General features: G+C 34.7%; 1 pseudogene; it reads right to left on the bottom strand.

Moving 5' to 3' along the window:
* Window positions 1-9,598: 9,598 nt before the first annotated feature.
* Window positions 9,599-12,163, bottom strand: LOC116191996 (annotated as a pseudogene).
* Between the last annotated feature and the right edge of the window lie 62 nt (window positions 12,164-12,225).

Genomic DNA, 12,225 nt, shown 5'->3' with positions numbered 1-12,225 from the left:
CTACTCTTCTTACTATTCGAACTACTCAGTGGAGCAGCAAAGTCTCCAATAGGACGAAAGAAATAGACCCAACAGAAGATCCAATTGCTCTCATTTAAGAGAGAACATGCCGGGGCCAAATATCGTCTGAACAATCATTTCTTATTGATCTCTCTACCTAAAAATAATGCTACAAAGTTTTAAACTGCTTTATATATATTTATGCCTTAGTAGACACCTCATTCAAATTATACACTTAAGGCTTAGCATCTGTTTTTTTATTCCAGAGAAGTGCTAAAATTAATTTTTTAGTTATACTGAAAATATAATTTTTCAGCATTTAGTTGGATTTAATTTATTTTTGTAGCACAAAAGATTGACTTAATTTAATAAGTTAAGTAAAAATGCACTTAGTGATTCAATAAAACAAAACTCTTTTTTTTTAATGACTTAACCGATCATCAAATCATGCATTTTCAATAACTTGCGGGGGAGATGGGCGTGCAGAGAGACGGGAACAAATGACTGGGTTGAGAGGGCGGTGGAGGCTCAGATTTTGGCCGCCATCGCCTTAGACGAGGCCTCTAATAGTCTCAAGGGTCATTGGGAGCCTCGTCTGGGCAGTTGTGGATGTCAAATTGAATGCTTAAAATTTAAATATATACTTATGTGGTATTTGACAAGTTAAGAGCTTAATTAGTTAAGAAAAGAAATGTACAGAAGAGAGAATAAATGATAATGATGAAAATATATTTTATGAGGAATAGAGCGCCAATAAGTAAAAATTAGATGAAAACCCACGCATTGCTCATGAATAATTAATAACTTTTGATAGAAATTAATATTTTAAATTAAATATGTTATGAATTTTTCAAAAAAATTATGGATTTAGAAATTATTTCACTTGAAAATTAAATGAGTTTATTGGAGGACTACTGATCTTTCATCCAAAGATAGAAAGTTTATTTTATAAATATTCATTAACAGACACATAGAAAAACATTTAAGTCATATATACATGAAATATCTTTCCTCGATATTAAAGGAATACATACTATTTAAGATAATTATATGACGAGAGCAGAACGATCAGAAAGTGTACATTTCTCATAGATGGAATTACCATATAATTTCCATGTATAACCAACCGGTAGTGAAAATAAAATATATCTTGCAAGATAATAATTTGAAGATTTATCTAATAAATAGTACCTAGTATAAGATTAAAAAAAAAAGAAAATCTATAGAAAATGGGAAGAATAATATTAAAAATTAATTATGTTAGGTTAGATTAATACAAAGTTTATACTGTACATCATTTTTGAATATAAACTTTATAGCAAAAGAATTATTGACCACTAAAATAGTTCAAAAACATAAAATTTATAACAGGGAGTGATGGAAGTGACTTAAATTGTATCACAAATTTCTTCATTCTAAGAATTTTCTAGAGAAATCACTGCATTTAAATATAAATCTTGCGGTCACAACTAAAAGAAATCATAAAACTGTATAAATTGGAAAAAAAAGTTAATGTCGAGAAAAATATTCTTAAAAATCAAAGAATTTTAAAAAGATAATGCTAACTCCGTCAATCTTCCCAGAGTATAGGTCTGACTGTAGTTTGTTTATCAAACAGTATAAAGCCAATCATAGAAATTTTAATTGAACAAAATATATTATCAATAAGAAATTTAAATTTACTTAAAACTTGGAATGCAGAGAAGAACCTTCGCATAGAGTTTGATAAAACTTGTTGGGAAAGGATCACCGAATAACTACATACGCGAGTTTTCCCACATTGTGTGATCAAAATATGATCTTAGGAAGATAGACAAACACCGAGATTTTTAATGTGAAAAACGCAACGTGGGAAAAACCAACAGGACGAACTCTAAATCAACTTCGCTAAAACAATAGCGGTTACGCATAGCTTTTCATCGACAAACCCTTGGATCCAAACTCAAGAGACACATTCTCTTCTATCACAAAAATCGAAATTCATCACCCGAAAAAAGCGGTTACAAACTCAGCCAAAACAACATTTACAAAATTCAAATCAAAATTGTGACTGCTCAGAACCTTGTCCTAGAAGTCATGATGACGCTACCAAAATTTCATCTCAATCGAAATTCATTTGACATCTTGATCGAGGCTTTATCTCGTGTTGGTCGAAGCTCTTTAACAGACGATTTTCTCCTATATTCTTTCTGTCTACTGCTGCTCTGTTCTGCTTGGCTTGTTTATTTGTGCATATTAGCTTATGCCGCTTGCACACATAATACTCCTCCAAATTCTCAACATTGATAATGAGAATGCAAATATATATTGATATAGCGTAAATGGTATAACCAGTAAACTTTGGAAGGCATATATGCATATGGCCAAGTAAATTATTTTAATGTTCTTAGTGGGCTATATACCACTATATATAATTTATATCTATATATTCTACTACATATTTTCTTCCCTTTTGTATGCAATCTATATATTCTGCTATATAATTAAATAATAAAATTTTAAACAATCTGTATTTATTTCCATACTGTATTATAATGACATGGCTAAGTGAGAGAGGTCCATTTTTTTATTTTTTATGATGTGACGACGTGAAAATTCGGCTTGAACTTTGTTTTCATATATATATATATATATATATATATATATATATTGACTTATTTCATTAAATTAAATCTTTTTCTTACTCATTAAGTGGTTTTTGACTCAATGATTAAGTATATTAAATCATTATCTTTCATTTTTCTCTTTTTTCGATTACATGGGAGACCCAGAGACCTAGTGCAAGAAATGAAAATTCTAAGGCTTTGTTTGGGAATGGAGTGGAGTTAAGAATCCACTTCGTTCTAACTCCAAATAATTATATTTATTTGGGGTTGTAATGATTGTGTTATTGAATTATGAAAAAAAGTGGAAAAAAGTAATGAATAGTTGAGAGAAAGTAATGATTATATTGTTAAATTGTAAAAAATGTATGAATAGTTGAAAGAATTTAGTATTAAAAATTAAATTGAATGGTAGTTAAGATAAAAAAATAAGAAAAAGGAAAAAAATAATTATTATGTTGTTGAATTGAAGATAAGTGTAGTTAATGTGGAGTAGAGTTAAAAAAAATTATTTGCCAAACAAGACCATATCTAATAAAAAAGCACATGCAACCAATATGAGGATTGAACTTGTGACTTCTTGGTCGTCATACGAGAGCGTGCGGCACTGCTCTATACTGCTTTCATTTCTTTCATTTTTCTATTTATTTCCTATACATTTTTCCATAGAACTAACTTGTAACTAACTTTTAAGTATTTATTTAATTAAGTTGCAATCAGGGGCGGAGCCAATGAAAGAGCGGGGGGGCAATTGTCCCCCCTGAACTTTGAAATTTTAAAATTTTACCCCAAAAGTATGAGTTTTTTTTATGTAAAAATAGTATTTTGCCCTCCTGAACTTTGAAATTTTTAAATTTTGTCCCAAAAGTATAAGTTTGCCCCTCTGGATAAAAATCTTGGCTCCGCCCCTGGTTGCAATCAAATGCAACCTTAGTTCTAATTTCAAACAAACATGCATGTTTAGTGTGGATAGATACTTCATATCATTGTGTTGGTATGGTACAACAAATATTGCTAATGATAAGATTAGAACTGTACCATTCAAGAACACGGTCAAAGTCTGATTGATGTGATTCGTGAGATTAAGAAGACTAGCTGTAACGTTCCGTTGGAAGGTTGGTTGTCTCCTCAATCCTGTCAACTTCACCGGGTTTACCCCTCTATTCAATTTTCAGTGATATTTTCTTCACGTTAGAGGATGTCTTCATGCCGAAAAAAAAAAAAAAAAAAAAAAAGAGGTTGTCTTGAGCGGGACCCGCCCCATAATTCAATTTTGTCACATGAAATCGCTTCCTTATAGTTGGGCAGGAAAAAGTAGGCAAAACATGTACTACTGTTTTATGTCCACGTTAGGCTTGAGCTGAGCTGGAAAAGAAAAAAGTGAAAAAGGTCAATGACATGGGCATCTTTAAGTTGCTGTGGGTCCCTTTAACATTTGCCTAGCTAGAACGAGATATTTCGGGCCCTTGAGGAAGTCGCCTGCCATAATGTACGACCAATCTCTCGATTTTATGTCCACGTTAGGCTTGAGCTGAGCTGGAAAAGAAAAAAGTGAAAAAGGTCAATGACATGGGCATCTTTAAGTTGTTGTGGGTCCCTTTAACATTTGCCTAGCTAGAACGAGATATTTCGGGCCCTTGAGGAAGTCTGCCATAATGTACGACCAATCTCTCGATTTTATGTCCACGTTAGGCTTGAGCTGAGCTGGAAAAGAAAAAAGTGAAAAAGGTCAATGACATGGGCATCTTTAAGTTGCTGTGGGTCCCTTTAACATTTGCCTAGCTAGAACGAGATATTTCGGGCCCTTGAGGAAGTCACATGCCATAATTTACGACCAATCTCTCGATTAAAACTGGTTGAACGACTTTATGAAATTTTCACGTTACCGATATAAGGCTCAACTCTCACGTTACCGATGCGTGCATCATGCGCCGCATGATGCACGCATGCATGTGCCGCATATTTAAGTGGGAACCGGAGAAAGTAGCAATGATATAGGGCAACGTCATTTGATGGCTATATTTCAGATTGGAGAAATGGTCCACACACAGCGGGGTAGCATGTTCTGCCGGCACCAAGTAGCATCAATTTGGAGCCGCAAAAGGTTAGATGTTGTTTCAATAGAAAAGTCCCATCTTCCAGCTGATGTATATGTCATTTTTTTCTCGGCAAATGGTAAGATTCAAAAAAGTATTCTGAAATTGTTACTGATAATTTATTTCGAATCAATGTGATTATTTATGAATCATATTTTTTAAAAGGATATCGCGTTCTCTTTAAAATATCTTTTACAAGTTGTAATAATAAGATCTAATTTTCCTTTGACATGTCAAATAACATATTTTATATATATTTGGTGGGGCAGGAAATGTGGCCTAGTCTATGTTTGGATTGGTTCAAGGAGATCTTTTTGCTTACCCTCTCTCATGTTGAACAGATAAGAATGACTATTCGATCATTCATACATACGTACATATACGTACATCGCATGCCAATCGATGTCTCAAGACAAAGTCGGGATATCTGAAGATATCAAGCTCGAGGAGAATATACCAGTAATGACAAGAGGACTTGGCGATGAATTGATAATTGCACACATTCGATGATCATATAATCTTGACTTTCATTGCACCAATCTGTTGCCAACTCCAGCAACAGCACAAGTAGGGATGGATTTATAAGGCGGAGGCAGTCGCGCACCCTAGGAAGTTAGAAAAATCTATACATTACGTCGAGTTTGTCCCTTTATTATTTCACGAAATTATCTTACTCGTTAACACTCGACTTTATGATTTCGCTTTCATCCTCCAACTCTTCTCGGTTTCCATGCTTCTGAACTAAATTCCTGAATCGGTCCCCGAGCACAATAAATTAGAAAAAGCTAGGTGAAAATACGAAAAAGAGATGAAAAGAAAATGAAAGGGAATACTATAGAAATTTCAGATGCGGGCAAGGACTGCGAAGGTATGCTGGAAAGGACAGACAGGGTATGGGCGGGGATTAAGTAGTGGGTTAAGTCGTTACGTGACAAGACAGTGGAGTCTTGATTCTGTACTTTCCGAACCTTGTCGGCTCCCTCCACGGGCTCCACCCCGCTCTTCCACCCGATTAAGACGCATCCCTTGCACTTCGTTTATTTTCTAAATAATAATCTTATTTAACTTAATTTTATTTTATTTTTTTATCGATTCAATAATATAATCATTACTTTTTTTAATTTAATAATAACTTTTTTTATATATTTTTCTAATTATTTTTTTAATAATAAATTATCCACCTACTTTCATATCTATATATACATACATACATATATCATCACACATCAATATATTTATCAACACTTATAATCATTGTATAAAATCAAGTTGAGTTAAATCATTATCTAACTTGAAAACTAAACGCAAGCTTAATAATTTCTCATATCTCTGTTGGTATATATTAATATGGAAGATTCGGATTAGTGAAAAGTCATATCCCCTTTAGCCCCGAAAGGCGAAAGATTTGTTGATATAACAATCTAAATTCATAGGGAGCCGCCCGTCATCAAGGCATTAGAAAGCTCTCCTAAATCGAGTAGATCCTCATACTGTATGTCTGACTATGCGTAAAACTCTTTGGCTTAAGAACTCTGATTCCGAAAAGGGAAATTCGAATCTGGGATCTTGAGGCAGCTGATTCGAGCCTTTTCAAATCTCTATTTGTTAATCTCCAGCAGACGATTTTCCTTCTGAAAGTACTTGCTTCCCGATCTTCTGGTATTTTGGAACATGCAAAATGAAAATAGCTTTTCTTCTCTAATTAGATGTGCCAGTGTGGCAAGGAAAGCACCGGCTTAATATAACTATAGGCGGACCGAGCAGATTGAAGTGTCCGTACCCTTTAAAAGGACGATTCACGAGAAGTTCAAACCATGCATGCAGGATCATCGTTTCAACACGATAACCATCTTTTATGCTGCGTTTAGGAGTACGTAAATAACGAGAAATAGCAGGACAACCAACGTGAGAAGGTAAGAATGAGAAGTTGATCAGACGAGTATGTCGGGGGGAATATATTATTTCCAGGATAGGACATGAAAATCGACTGCGACATGAATGGCAAGGAAAAGGATAGCAAAATTAAGGATGTACTGTGAAGGAAAGGATATCACTATTAAAGATGTACTGTGGATGGTACTACCCATTATCAATTTATTAATATACTATTATGTTTTTTCTTTTTTTTTTTTTGGACATGTGAGAGGGCCCCTGGTCTTTACCCCAGTGATTTGTTTTGGCCTGTTCGTTCAGTCACCGTTGCCCCAGGTCATTGTTTAGATCCCACTGCACTATTTTGTATTCGCCATATGAAACATCGGCATCGATACGGGCTGAAGTTTCCTAAGCCGAATGGCCGGTTATCTTTTCATATTTGTACTCTATCATTCTGTTTCATTTTACAGTCTTGCGACTGATAAGAAATTCAGACTGATTTCTAACCCTTAGCAATCTCCTGCGAAAAAGCTTTTATATTTGTTAAGGTTAACATGGCTTTAAGAGTTTATGTGACGAGATGGAAGCACTTTGGACCAGTCATGAGAGTGAAATCTGTTTTGCTTTCAACATTATATAGAGTCATTGTACCCGCATGTTGTGCGGGATTATTATTTGCAGAAACCTATTGGATCTTCAAAAACATTAGTTACTATATAATTGCATGATTACATTTACAAAAGTATTAAGTTATATATTTCACATTAAAAATAATTTATTTTTATATAAAATTATATTTTCACTTAAAAGAATTAATTTATATATTATATAAATAAGATTAGCAAAATCACATGAATAAAATTATTTTAATTAAAATTAAGGTAATTAATTAAAATATTTTAATTTCTAAAACAGATCTTAATTTTTAATATCGAAATTGTTGAATATATTTGGATTTATATATTTTATACGAAAATAAACGAATCATAGAATTTAAATCTTCAAATTTTAATAGAAATGAAAACTAAATTTACTCAATTTATTTTTGAACCTTTCAATAAATAATATGTTTTTAGCATTCTTTTTAAATTTTTCAAGTGTATTTAATACTAACATAGAACTTGTAATAGTTCTTCAATATTTCAAAACCTCCTTACAATTTCAATTATATAAGAATTACTTGAGTGGAGAATTTCACAAAAATATTTCAATATCTTTTTAAATTGAAAAACCTAATTACAGTTTCAAGAATATAATTAAGAATTTATAGAATTGAAAGCAAAAAAAATAAAATATTCTAATTAATTGGATTCTAAAATTATATTTATTCATAAATTGTGGTGAAGCCAAAAATGACAAGGGTGAAACCAAGTTCTTCTTTACTTTACGTCTTGGCATTACAAATTATAGATTGATATATATATATGTGTGTGTGTGTATATTTGATGACGACGACGACGATGATGATAATAATAATAATAATAATCTCTAGTAATTATCCCATTAGGCTTAACCATAATTATATATATCCCATTTGACTTAATACTAATAATAATAATATTATTATTATTAATGAAGATGATGATGATAATGATAACAACAACAATTTTCCCAGCAATTATCCTATTTAGGTTAATAATAACGATATAGATATATAGTTTTAATGATGATGACCACGATAACAATAAAAATATTTCAACTATTCCATTTGGCTTAAATAATAATAATAATAATAATAATCTCCATAGCAATTATCCCATTTGGCTCAATTAGCTTAACCATAACTAAATATTTTCAATTTGGCTTAATAATGATGATGATGATGATAGAAATATTAATTATTTTTTAGTGAAAGTTATTGAAAGATTAGGCAAACGAATAGTCGGTGAATGGGAAGTCTCTATATTGAATTTTTGGACAAATATCGTGATTTGATGATTGTCCCAGCAATTATATATTATATATAGTATTGTAAAGACAGCAATACGGGATATGCAAACTGCACAATCCTGACAGAACAATTTGAGGACGTGTAAATTCGTCCTTGGTCGGGGCATTGTCCCACTTGCGGTTTTAGGCCGAGATATCTACTGAGCTCCGAGTTAATTATCACGCGTGTCGGTAGCTAACTGTTACGAAAATAATCTTGGGAACAGAATACTTGAAAAGGGAAGTGCAGCAACAGATGGGAAACGTGGGATAATAATTCCTCTGATAAAAAAGAAGAGGACCAATGGACGAATCACGTGTTTCACTGATAAATCATGGTACATTTATTCACATTGGCATCTTCGTGGCCATTCTGCTGCTGCCCACGCCCAAATCACCGCATCCTTTGATCCGTCTCTTCAACGACATGATGGTACAAAACCCACGTCGTCTATGTGCCCATCATACTGTTTATAATACTGTTACCAAGAGCATAATCCGAGACTTTTCGTGCCGCGTGTGCTGAAAACATTGACATTTACACTTGATCGTGATCGATATGGAATCTATTAGATGGCCATCCTGTCACCCCCCACTTGTTAGTCGAGGTGTTCGAGCTTGGCACCAATATAAAGTATTTCCTGTCCAAGTAACTATCTTAGTAGATGAGTTTTGAGAGCGTGATCGATAGACATTATTAACAGATGATATGTCCCACTGCACAGTAATATACATAGCCAAAAGCCCAGGAAGCGAACCGAGAACTCTCCGTATTGCGAATAATTAGGTTGGTGCCCATGCGTAAATCACCCTGCCCTTTGATTCGTCTCTTCGTCAACATGCCGTATTAACCCCACGTCCATGTGCCCATAATGCTGTTACAACGAGCGTATTTTGATATCGGGCATGCGCTGAAAAACATTAGTACATTATGAATCAGTAAAGTTGCCATGTCCGATATTGTCGAGACCGGTTAAAGTTGTCCTGTCCAATATCGAGTCAGTACATCATGTGCGTAGGTTGGAGCTGCTTTTGAACCAAATTGAACGTCATTAATTCAGAAGTCGAATTCATCAAAACGCAGACACAGCACAATGTTACTTGCATAACCAAGTGATTTCAATAGATAATTCACCGAGGGAGTATTATTACACTAATGTTACTCGCAGAAACAGAATACAACAGTTGGAACCTTGGCAACTGGATGCTGCCGACTCTACAATCTCCCGGAAAACATCATCACTCGTATGCGTTGATATATAAGAGGACTAAACTCGATATTACCAGTGCTAAGAGCTATGCTTTCTCTACTTGTGAATCTATACAGCAGGGTTCGATATCTCTGAGTGATATATCTACAAAAAAGTGTGCTCCAAGAGAAGCACAAGAATCATTAATATACAAAACATGTGAAAACATCTCCATCTGTTTCGTATGAAAGAATTGAGCAGTTTACGAGCTTCTTGATCAGTAATCTATGGTTAGGAGGTGGAAGGAAGCTGCTGCATCTACAGGCAGAGAAGGCTGTAAAATACGAGGGGTATGAAAGCATTGTCGAGTTGTGCAGTATAAGCCTCGAGCAAACCACTCGCTACTACGGCCAAAACCAACGAGGACCAGTGCTGCATATTATAAGTTACAAGTATTAAAACATGAAAACATCCAGGGCTTATGAAAACTTCAAATGACGAAAGAAATCCTCAATAAAATGGAAGTTCGCCAATATTAAGTAAAAGAATTCAAAGTTATCAGACCGAGAGAGAGAGAGAGAGAGAGATGGACCTGTGACAATATATATCCGCTTGAGGTCAAAACTGGGAGGAGAACAGAGCAAGCAACTAAAACAGATGTTATACCAGCTGCAGTGCCTTCAATAGTCTTCTCTGAAAAAGTCGTTCGATGTACAAAACCGTCAGCAAAGTATATGAAGAAATATAACACTAACATGGAAGATTAATAAATTAATACTTACTCCCCGTTTTGCTCCACCTAAGGACACCATACTTGTGGCCGACCATCGATGCCTGGAATAAAACAGCAAAGGGATCTCCAGCGATCAGAACGAGGCTTTTCAAGAAGGAGATGTATCTGCTTTTGTCTGCTTTATGCTCAGCAGACAAACAAGATGTAGGAACTCTAATGAACTCGATAAAGAAGTGAATACAATAACAATGATTATATCTTACACATCAAAATGAATGACCTAACTCACCATGGTGTCTCCGATCCCAAGGCTCAAAATTCCAGCGAAGGGTGCAAGAGGACGATCATTGTACCCAGAAGACATCCATATAGGAAGAGCACACCCCAATAAGAGAGAAAAGTGGCTAAACAATACAAAAATATGAGGAAAAAGTGAGCCAGGACACCAAAAATGCAACTAAGAATTACAGTTTCCTGCTTATAGGAGGCGGCTTAAATACCTTATAATTAGCAAATCAGAGTCACGATGGTCTGTGAATGCATTCATAAATTGGTGGACAGGTTGCCCCAAAGGCCAAATCTTCCAGACCTAGATAATAAAAGTGGTAGAGAACATTACAAGATATGAGAAAGCCATACTGATTTACTACCCTCTAAGCTTGGTATTATGAATCATAAGCAAAAAATTGGAACGTAAGCTGATGGGACCTACTCGTATAATTTCCAATACCAAGAAAACTGCCACTGCTCCACCAAACGCAAGATCCAGGAACTCTGGCTGGAAAACAAGAACATTGCCATCGGATCATATTAAAACAATAGCTGAAGGAAGAGGAAACAAAATTTGGCAATGAGGATGCATTCTCCAGAAGTAAATTCACCTGCAATATCAGAGCAGGTGAAAACATTGAAACAGCCATCAGATGGTAATACTTTCGAAGAAGAATCCTTTCAACTGTACTGTCCTTTGAGATGTGGTAAAACCTTGAAACTGATGCATATATCAAAGCCGCCCATACATACATAAGGATAACCTCTTTAGGGGATCTTGAAAAACAAAAGAAATGACCCTGCAAAGCAAAACGTTATTATGCATAACAAAGTATTATGATTGCATAAGAATCCAAATAAAGTGCAATAGTTTGCAAGGGAAGACATACCACAAAAGTGGATGCAGATTAAAATCTTGAACAAATTGCATCCAGGACGGAATGATGATGGTCAAGATAAACCCAAGGGATGTAAAGAATAAAATGGATTTGCTGAACTCGTTGCGTGCCCTTGAACCAGAGAGAGGGTTACTTGAAAGCTGGTCCCAAATCCGGACCAAGACATTAAAGAGCAGGGGAAAACAAGAAGACCAAGTAGCACTCCCTGCAAACAATAAGCAAATTGTCGATATCTACTCAGACATGGAACTTGGAGAAATTTTATCTTATTATCTGACAAGTATACCTGAATGACAATGCTAATCTCACTCCTACCATTTCCAAAACCAGAGGCAGTTATGTCCATTGAAGTAAGTTTTTTCATTAACCTGTTCAAACAATGTTTGTCAACGAAAATCAATTGGGCTGATCAAGCAATAGCAGAACGCTAACAATTTGAAAAGTAGCACAGTAGACGGATGTCAAATCATGTATCAAAAATGAGAATAGCAAATCTAACCTTTACAAGTACAGGTCAACATGTCCCCAAAGTAGAGTACAAGCCCAGCAGTCACCAGAAGTGCTTCCCCTGAATATATAAACAGGAATAGGTACTAAGGAAAGCATGAATAGACAACAAATGGATGCTCC

The sequence above is a fragment of the Punica granatum genome, unplaced genomic scaffold, assembly GCF_007655135.1.
Source record: "Punica granatum isolate Tunisia-2019 unplaced genomic scaffold, ASM765513v2 Contig00650, whole genome shotgun sequence".
Lineage (NCBI taxonomy): Eukaryota > Viridiplantae > Streptophyta > Magnoliopsida > Myrtales > Lythraceae > Punica > Punica granatum.
The sequence above is the reverse complement of the archived record's forward strand: the minus strand, read 5'-3'. Positions and strand labels throughout refer to the sequence as shown.